The following is a 9,475-nucleotide window of genomic DNA, read 5'->3' as shown; positions in this document are numbered from 1 at the left end:
ACAGAGAGGCAAAAACCCTGTCTGAGTAAAAGATAATAGAGACACTACATATGTACATAAAGGCTCCTTGAAATAAAAAAGTCAGAGGATAATTCCAGACCATAATGAGTCTTGCTTGTCCCAGAAACCTTTACTTCGAGATCCTTCTTAGCTAAGATGTGCACACCCCAGGAGAGGGTCCTGAGACAAATTAACCAGAGAGGGACAAAGCAAGATGCTTGGTCTGAGGGAAGACTAAGACTGGAAAAACTGCCCCCTGCTAAAGGATTTAAATTCCCAAAGGCATGACTCTCTGAGCTCACCCATGAGTCTTTCTGCCTGTACTTTTCTTTTCAGTAAACTTCTTACTTTACTCTTTTCCTTTGGCCTCCTCACCTGAATTCTTGACTAGGCAGGCAAAGACTAGGGACCTCAGCCCTAACTGCTAGCTCCTGTGATCCAGTGGTTAGGACTCCAGATCTAAGACGTTGCTTTCAGCTACCGCTTACTGCTGTTTGCTTCCAGCAGTTTGTTACCACTTACTGCTATGTGCATCCAAAATCAGGTCTAGATTTTTTTATCCATTTGGCCACTCTATGTCTTTTGATCAGAATGTTTATTCCATTTACATTTTTAAGCTTTAAGCATAGTTGATTTTGGAGAAGGCAATGGCAACCCACTCCAGTACTCTTGCCTGGAAAATCCATGGATGGAGGAGCCTGGTAGGCTGCAGTCCATGGGGTTGCTAAGAGTTGGACATGACTGAGCGATTTCACTTTCACTTTTCACTTTCATGCATTGGAGAAGGAAATGGCAATCCACTCCAGTGTTCTTGCCTGGAGAATCCCAGGGACGGGGGAGCCTGGTGGGCTGCCGTCTCTGGGGTCGCACAGAGTCGGACATGACTGAAGTGACTTAGCAGCAGCAGCATAGTTGATTTACAGTATTTTAGGTGTACAACAAAGTGATTCAGTTTTATACATATATGTAACTGAATCTATATATAGATTTTTTTTTCTTTCATAGTTTTCATATCTCTACTTGTGGTTTTTTCTTTTCCACCCAGAGAAATCCCTTTACCATTTTTTTTGTAAAGCCAGTTTAGTGGTGCTGAACTTTTCTAGATTTTGCTTATCTGTAAAACTCTTTATCTTTCCTTCAAATATGAATAATAACCTGCCAGTAGAGTGTTCTTGGTCATAGGTTTTTTCCTTTCATCACTTTGATATAGCATATCACTTCCTTCATGCCTGCAGGGTTTCTTCCCTTGCATGTAAGTAGCTACTTTTCTCTTGCTGCTTTTAAGATTCTTCTTTATCTTTAATTTTTGTCATTTTAATTATAGTGTGTCTTGGTTTGGATTTCTTTGGGTTCATCTTGTTTGGGACTCCTGTGTTTTCTGTGTTTGGATGTTTTGTCTTCTTTCTCATATTAGTAAATGTTTCTTCTAATAAATTCTCTGCCTCTTTCTGTTTCTTCTTTTTCTAGGAGCCCTATTATGTGAATTTTAGCTGGCTCCTGGCCTGATTTGGCCTTCAAAGACAGATGTACTGGGGGCTCATCTTCCCAGATTGAGGAGTTAAATGTGGAACTCAGATCCCTCACTGTTTGGGAAGGTTCTCTGCAATTATGATCATTTGCCCATGTGTCAGTTGCCTGTCTAGGGTATGGCAATCATAAGTAAACTGTTTTCTCGAGTTTTATGAGTTATTATTGCAAATTATTAAACTTGAGGGAGGGGTCATGGAGTTCCCTCAATTTATAGCTCATCAGTCAGAAATACTGAAGGAACTTGTGATAGGCATTGGAAGAGAGGCAGTCTTATGGGACAGAGCCCTTGGCTTATGAGGTCTATTCTAACAGCAGTAGTTAGTGCCAGATTTGAACTGAATTGTAGGACTTCAGGTTAGTGAATTGGTTGAGGTGGAGGAAAAAAAAACAAAAACACATACATCTGATGTCAGAAATCAGAGTAAAGTGGTTTGACTACAGAGTCAAGTGATTTTCTTCTTGCCCTCCCAAGCCTTACTCTCCATGCCCTGTGTATCAAGTCTTAATCAGACCCAGCTTCCCAACCCCCTACAGTCTTCCACTGAGTCCTCTGGAACCCAAAGTCATTGTCACAAAACCCCCTGAGTGCAGTCTTCCTGGTCCTGCCTAGTGGTCCTCTGGCTGACCACCCAGAACCCTGTGCCCTTTGCAGAATCAAAGTCTAGGGGCTGGACTCGAGTTAGAGTCGCCTCTAGGACTCTTCCTTTCTTGTAATAAACATTTTAGCATCAGGCTCAGTGGCTTCCTCCCCACCATTAGCCCATTAACACTGTATTCTCCCCTCCACTCCCCCAGCCACACCACATGGCGTGTGGGATCTTAGTTTCCCAGCCAGAGGTCAATCCCATGCCCTCTGCAGTGGGAGCTTAGGTTCTTAACTACTGGACCATCAGGGAAGTCCTAAGCATTTTATTCTTATTATAAACTATCCATGACCCATCCAAAGTTGACCTCCTTTCTCCTAACACCTCATTCACCACTCCTTTTGTCAAGGCTAGAGGGAACTTGTCTTTTCCAATAACTGCACCATCTTAAAAAATTCTGGTTTTAAGCATCCCCCCAACCCGTGGCTGTACCATTCAGTTCCAGCTTACATTCTCTACTACTGACAACCTCAAATTCTTCATCAGCCTGTAATCTGCAGATTGGATCACATTTTCCTGTCTAGCAGCCCATTCTATTTTTTATAGTTGTTTTTGAATCGAAGTATAGTTGATTTACAATGTTGTGTTAGTTTTGAGTGTGTAGCAAAGTGATTCATATATATAATATATATGGTTGGTGATGGACAGGGAGGCCTGGCATGCTGCAATTCATGGCGTTGCAAAGAGTCAGACACGACCTAGCGACTGAACTGAACTGATATGTACATATATTCATTTTCAGATTTTTCCCTTGTAGTTATTCCTTGGGCTATATAATAGAGTCCATTTTTATATAGTAGTGCGTATATGTTAATCCCCAACCCCCAATTTTTAAAATTTATTTTCATTTTTATATTTTTAAATTTTAAATTTGTATCATTTATTTTTATTTTTAAATTAAAAAAAATTTTTGGCCACACCACATGGCATGGAGGGTCTTACTCCCTAACCAAGAACTGAACCTGTGTAAGTGCAGATTTTTAACCACTGGATCACCAGGGAAGTCTCTCAAACTTCCAACTTTGACCCTCTCTTCCCCTTTGGTAACCATGAGTTTGTTTTCTGTGTCTGTGGATCTATTTCTGTTTTGTTTGTAAGTTTATTTGTATAACTTTTTAAAAAGATTCCACATATAAGTGATACCAAATAATAGTTGTCTTTCTCTGTCTTAGCAGCCCATTCTTGCTTTTTCTTCCCCCAGCTTAGATTCTATGATGTACTGTCCCTCCAGTGCCTTTCTACTAACAAGCTCACTGGAAAATCTCACCCCAATTGAATCCCTCTCTTGATTGCACTCCAGAAGCTGGCGGGGCTGGAGAAAAGCTCAATGAGATGCCTGCTTTCTCATCACACTTCCCACCGGAGACCTCCAGGTTTCCTCATCATGACCCATCACCCTACATTTCCCTGGTCAGGTGGCTTTCTGCCATGTCCAGATGACCATCTTGAATTTTCCACTCTCTTCTCAAATTTCAGTAACCTCTGCTTGCTTCCCTCTCTGATGATAACCCTTTTATTTCATTGAAAAAAGCAGGAAACCTCAAAACAGAATTTTGGCTGGCTGAATAATGGCCTCTCAAAGCTATCCACACCCCGACCCCCAGACCTCTGACTGTGGCGCCTTACATGGCATGTGTTACCTCACATGGCGGAATTAAAGTAAGGATCTTGCAGTAGGGGGATTATACTGTGATTACATAGGTAACACTCCAAAAATGAGGGCAATTTCCCTATTTTAGGGTTATCCGATTAGCGACCTCAGTTCTATTTCTGGGGGATATCTTTAGAATTCTGCCCACCACATCACCCATGCCTGCATCGCCCTTGTTTTGTTTCATTTTCCATCAAAGCACTTAACATCATTGAACATAAACACACACATATGTATTATAACATATACCTTATGTGTTATGTGTGATGTGCTGTGCTTAGTCACTCAGTCATGTCTGACTCTTTTGCAACCCCACAGACTGTAGCCCACCAGCCTCCTCTGTCCATGGGATTCTCCAGGCAAGAATACTGGAGTGGGTTGCCATGCCCTCCTCCAGGGGATCTTCCCAACCCAGGGATCAAATGCAAGTCTCCCATACTGGAGGCAGATTCTTTATCATCTGAGCCACCAGGGAAGTCCTCTATGTTATATACACACACTCAAATAAATACCATATATTGGGCCATTAAGAAGGCTCGAGAATCGATACTTTCAAATAGTGGTGCTGGAGAAGATTCTTGAGAGTCCCTTGGACAGCAAGGAGATCAAACCAATCAACCTTCAAGGAGATCAACCTTGAATATTCACTGGAAGGACTGATGCTGAAGCTGAAACTCCAATACTATTGCCACCTGATGTGAAAAAAGACCCCGATGCTGGGAAAGATTGAAAGCAAAAGGAGAAGAGGGCAGCAGAGGATGAGATGGTTAGATAGCATCACTGACTATGCTGAATGAATAGTCACAGATGAATGAATAGAACAGACATGAGTCTGAACAAACTTCTGGAGACAGTGAAGGACAGGGGAGCCTGTGTGCTGCAGTCCACGGGGTCACAAAGGCTTGGACACAACTTAGCAACTGAACAACAACAAACTACATGATGGCATGCCGGGGTCCAGCCCCGGTGGAGTCAGGGGTTTCCAAGGGGAGATGGCTTCGGGGATCAGGATATGATAGAATTAAAGATAAAAAGAGTGGTTAAATAAGGATAGCTCAGTGAGAAAACTCAGTGGAGAAAAGAGGCTGAATAACCTGGTTTACGTGGAAAGCTAATAAAATTCCAAAATAAGGAATTTACGTCACCTACGTAGGCCACAGGTGTCCTACTGTTCTCCCGAAGGAGAGGAGACACTAAGGCCTCCCAGGTCAGATCTTAGAAGCCCAGGCATAGTTAGTAGGCTTGAGGAGTCTCCACGCTCCAATTCAGCCAAAAGGTGAGAGAAAGAACAACATGGGGAGACCAAGTTTCGGTGAACAAGGCCAGCACTTTATTTTCCAAAGTAGTTTTTATACCTTAAGTTGTGCATAGAGGATAATGGGGGAAGGGGTAGAGTTAGCAGTAAGCCAGGCTTTCTTCCTGCAAACTTTATCATATGCAAAAGTTTAGGTGAATTACATCATCTTCTGGCCAGGGGGCCTGTCAACATTTTAAGATCCTTTCTTCAGAAAACTTGTTTTTCTCTAAAGGTGATTATTCTAAAGTCAGGCGCCACCCTCCAAAAGCATTAGATAAAGTTGCATTCCTATGGGGCAAAGGTGTGGCGGGCTATAACAAGAAAAGAATTAACGCAAGGGTCCAAGGTTACAAACATTAAAGCTACTACTTACATTCCTATACACCAACTATATTAATCAATACACTGCCAGGGACACAGTAGGTAATGGATATGGAAACTTAGCAGCAAACATTGGCCCAACAAGTGAAAAACCCTTCACCAATACAATTTCTAATCAATCTTTTAACTGCTCAAAGGAATCTGTATTTAGACAGTTTAGAACATCTCATGCCTCTCGCGGTTGGGAGGCTGTGAACAATCACATGTGGCCAGAATAACCTTCAGAGGAGTTTGTAGGTTGAAACACTCTTATCACGCCTAGGAACTTTATCAACTGGAGCTCTAAGTTAACTCTTTTTCAGAGAGAGGTGGTGGGGGACAGCCCCCCATAAAGTCAGAGCTGTAGGTGAGAGCACAAAGCAGTAAAGTAGGCAGACTCTGGTTTTGCGGGTAGATGCTCAAGAATTTCCAGGGGGACTCCTGAGGCTCGATCCCGCCTTTGCATATGCCAAGCCTCCTTCCTCATGACCTTTGCCACAGGCGGAGTTCCTCACACTGGTTCCCGGCATCGGCAGATAATAGGCTTTACTCAAAGTCTTTTGACTTTAATGTTAATCACTTGCTTAAAAAAAAAACAAAAAACAAAAAACTTTCATAGCACATCTAGATTGGGGTCTGACCAAAGCCTGGTTACAAGAGCCTAACCAAATTGGCATTGTAAAATTAACTATCACAGAGGTACTTAACTGTGTTGGCAATGTTTATTTCCTAAACCAGGTGGTGGAAATACAGGTATTTATCAAATTATTCTTTAAACCATATTTCTATATCTAAAATACTGCATGGCCTTCCCTGGTGGCTCAGATGGTAAAGAATCCGCCAGCAATGGGGGAAACCTAAGTTTGATCTCTGCATTGGGAAGGTCCCCTGGAGGAAGGCATGGCAACCCACTCCAGTATTCTTGTCTGGAGAATCCCCTTGGACAGAGGAGCCATGGCTACCATCCATGGGGTCCCAAAGAGTCAGATACGACTGAGCGACTAAGCACAGCACAGCAAATACTGCGTATAGAAATTTAAGAGTAAGTAGTAAACAGCAATAATAAGAATGCATTCTTAAAGTACTAGAATAAAAACAATTACACATTATACATATTCTTTAAAAAGCCTAAAATAAAAATTTCTATAGAGCCATAAAGTTTAAATTATAATGAAATTGATCCAAACAGATTCTAATATAAATTTTGGGGACGTTTTACTCCAAGATTTGAACTTTAAAAATCACAGAAACTTAGAGCCTATTACACAGAGTGAAATAAATCATAAAGAGTAAAACAAATATAGTATACTAATGCATATATATGGAATCTAGAAAGATGTACTGATGAACCTATTTGCAGGGCAGCGATGGAGATGCAGACATAGAAAACAGACTTGTGGACACGTTGGGGGAAGGAGAAGATGGGACGAATGGAGAGAGTAGCATGGGAACATGTACACTACCGTATGTAAAATAGATAGCCAATGGGAATTTGCTATATGACTCTTGGAGCTCAGACCATCCTCTGTGACAACCTAGAGGGGTGGGATGTGGCGGGAGGTGGGAAGGAGCTTCAAGAGGGGGGGACAGATGTATACCTAAGGCTGATTCATGTTGATGTATGGCAGAAACCAGCACAGCATTGTAAAGCAATTATCCTCCAATTAAAAGTAAATTAAGATGTATTTTTAAAAAGTAAAAACAAAAAATCACAAAACCCTAAAATTCTAACTTCAGTAGTTTGTGCGCAGCAAACTTTTTTCACCTAACTCTTGTGTGAAAAGTATATCAAATGGATAATAAAACACATGGCTCATTTTACAAATTTGGGGTACTAGTCAAGGAGAATAAGGAATAAGTTTGTTTGGAGGTTTTTTTTTGTTTGTTTGTTTGTTTTGGTTCTTGGGTCAGAGATTAGCCTACTCAGATTCTAAAAGGCTGTGGCTCGTTTTCTCCCTCCCCCCCGCCCCCGCTCCCTCCCTCCGTCCTTTTTTCTTCCTTTTCTCCCTCCCTTTTCCCTTTTCTCTTTCTATACTAAGGATGTCACCCAAATATAAATATAATAACATGTGTTCTGGCAAAACTTGATCTTTTAGATTTCATCTTAAAAAAGTCCATCAACTGGAAAGAGCAAAATCCCTCTACCACCAGAGGGCAGTAAATACCACTCGATGCAGACGTCTGGGGTGTGCTCAGAGTGCCGGATGGGAAAGGAACAAAATATTGAATTCCTGCCTCTCCTGTGGATGGAAAGAAGCTGGCTTGTTTGAGACCGTGGAGCTAGTTGCCATAGTCTGTTAACCTCAGAGGTTGCCAGGCCCCTAAACTGAATGAATTTGAAATAGTGTTATTTCAAATTGAATGAATGAGAATGAAATAGTGTTAGTGTGTGTGTGTGTGTTAGTCACTCAGTTGTGTTCGACTCGGCAATGCCATGGACTATAGCCCACCAGGGTCCTCTGTCCGTGGGATTCTTCAGGCAAGAATATTGGAGTGGATTGCCATCCCCTCCTCCAGGGGATCTTCCCAATCCAGGGATCGAACCCAGGTTTCCTGCAATGAAGGCAGATTCTTTACCATCTGAGCCACCAGGGAATGAGATAGGAGATAACTTATTAGGGATACTCTTTTCCAATAATTTAGTCTAATGATTGTGTACAACTCACCAGAAGAAAGAAAATATGTGCTCATGGACAGTATATAAGAATAGAGGAAAAGCAACGCTGAACAAGGCCATTTTAGGGCACATATGACCTAATGTGGAGAAGGCGATGGCACCCCACTCTAGTACTCTTGCCTGGAAAATCCCATGGACGGAGGAGCCTGGTGGGCTGCAGTCCATGGGGTCACTAGGAGTCGGACACGACTGAGCGACTTCACTTTCACTTTTCACTTTCATGCATTGGAGAGGGAAATGGCAACCCACTCCAGTGTTCTTGCCTGGAGAATCCCAGGGACGGGGGATCCTGGTGGGCTGCCGTCTCTGGGGTCGCACAGAGTCAGACACGACTGAAGAGACTTAGCAGCATCAGCAGCAGCATGACCTAATGTTAATAGAAATGATTTCCAGGGCCTTTACCAAAGTGGTAAAATTGTTGGGACTTACCCCTAGCTCCAGGCTTCCCACCTGCCAATACAGGAGATGCAGGAGATGTGGGTTTGATTCATGGTTAGGGAATATCCCCTGGAGGAGGACATGGCAACCCTCCCCAGTATTTATGCCTGGACAATCCCATGGACAGAGGAGTTTGGCAGGCTGCAATCACTAAGAGTTGGACATGACTGAAGCGACTTAGCATGCACCCTTACCTCCAGCAAAAACCCTCTTCCCTGACCAGTTGGCTGGACCCCTTCAGAAGAGGAGCGTCTAACCTGGAGCCCAAAGAGACTGGAAGATAGTTTCTTTCATTTAAAAAGCACTGGTAAGAGTGGGGTAGAGGCACATGTTAGTTCTATCAGGACAAAACTTACATGAAAAAGTCAGGTCTTTATAACCCCCATATGGAGGGCATCAGTGAGAGCCTGAGACACAAAGGCTCCCAGCCTGATCCCGGCTGCAGCTGTTGGACCAGGTGGAGGATGGCTGCCATCTGCAGTCCTCTCAACCCAAAAGACAGAGCCCCATGGCCTTGCCCCCGCCTCCCCAGGTCTCTCTCATCTCATCTCTCACTTCTTCCTCTCATCCCCTCTGCTCTAGGATCACTGACTTTCTGTTCCTTGAACCTACTCAACACTTTCCTGCTTTAGGGCACTTGAATTTGCTGTTTGTTCTGCCTGGAATGCTTTTCAACCAGACCTAACCCCCAAGGGCTCAGCCTCATACATTCAACTACCTGCTGGTCATGTCACCCATTACAGGGTCCTCACAGATGGGTCACGCTCATAATATTCCAACCTTGTCATGCATTCTTGCTTTGTGTGTGACAGTCCTGCATTGACCCTGGTTCCTCCACTATGATGGCCGAAAAGTTACTTAGCTTCTCTGGGTCTGTT

Source organism: Bubalus bubalis, chromosome 5, assembly GCF_019923935.1.
Source record: "Bubalus bubalis isolate 160015118507 breed Murrah chromosome 5, NDDB_SH_1, whole genome shotgun sequence".
Classification (NCBI taxonomy): Eukaryota; Metazoa; Chordata; class Mammalia; order Artiodactyla; family Bovidae; genus Bubalus; species Bubalus bubalis.
The sequence above is the reverse complement of the archived record's forward strand: the minus strand, read 5'-3'. Positions refer to the sequence as shown.